Genomic DNA, 1,211 nt, shown 5'->3' on the forward strand with positions numbered 1-1,211 from the left:
ATTATAGTGGTTTGGCCCTTATGGTGAGGATTTTCTCCCCTTTGAAAAATAGTACATTTTTAAGAGATCATTGAGAATATGAGTATTGATATTTTGTGCGTCTGATAGTATATATATATATATATATTTACATGATGTTATATGTTACATGATGTTCTGTGTGTCCTAAAATTTTTGTTTCACAATTCTATTACCTCTACCTAGAAAAGCCCCTGACACATAATAAACATGAATATGAATACCTTGAATATTAGCTTTTACTTTTTGATTTAGAATAGCAGTATAGCTCCCACACCACAACATTTTAATTAAAGAAATGTAGAGAGCATGTCTATTTCCTTCAAAGACAAGACTTTGGAATGTTAATATCTCTTTGGTCATTCTCATAGATCAGAACTAGTCACATGATAATTCTTCTGGTAGAGTGTAAATGCATTATTTATTCTGGAGACTTTGAGATCCATCAAAATTTGAAGGTTATAATATAATGGAGAAAAGAAAAATCAGTATGTGTCACAATGATTTTGCATTTAAAAATTTAGCTATAAAACAAATATTAATTCAATTTTTCTTGTGGAGAGGACACTAAGAGATCTAGGCATAGTTATTTTATGTTTTATGATTAATAAGACAATGCCATATATACTTAATGGTAAAATATTCAAATAAGTGAATGTAATTTTTTTAATGAGCAGTTATTTTCAATTTTCTTTTTGTATATAATTTTAAAATATAGTATATTTTCTAAGAAATACATCATTTTCTTTCAAACTTTAAAATAATTATGTCTTATTTTGATCATTGAATTCTGTTCTCAAAATTTATAAGTTGCTTCTTGGCCTTTTGGCTAAAATCCAGTGTAGTATCTGTTCTTATCAGTTTAATTCTTGAAAATATGTGTGCCTTTGATATGATGAATAACTTTTAAATACTAAGAATCTTAGAATAGTCTGATTTGTTCTAAAAAAACATTGCATATAATTCAGTTTTAAGGAATTTGATTAAATTTCATATAATATAAATGATTAAATGGAAGATGATAGTGAATATAAAATATATCATTGAAAAGTTAAGTAATACATAACTATGGTAAAAAGGTAAATGAGTTAGTCTGAAAGGAAATTAAGACCTGTTGTCAGAGCTTTTCTGCAATGTAAAAAACAAAACAAAACCACATGCTTTTTGTAGGAGCCAATAATTACATACATATA

The 1,211-nt window shown here is 26.3% G+C and overlaps 1 pseudogene; it reads left to right on the forward strand.

Annotated features, from left to right (window-relative positions):
• The first annotated feature begins 827 nt into the window (after positions 1 to 827).
• Positions 828 to 943, forward strand: LOC139007964 (U2 spliceosomal RNA; annotated as a pseudogene).
• The last annotated feature ends 268 nt before the right edge of the window (positions 944 to 1,211 follow it).

The sequence above is a fragment of the Myotis yumanensis genome, unplaced genomic scaffold, assembly GCF_028538775.1.
Source record: "Myotis yumanensis isolate MYYU_CA2020_CCGP unplaced genomic scaffold, mMyoYum1.0.hap1 SCAF_3, whole genome shotgun sequence".
NCBI lineage: Eukaryota > Metazoa > Chordata > Mammalia > Chiroptera > Vespertilionidae > Myotis > Myotis yumanensis.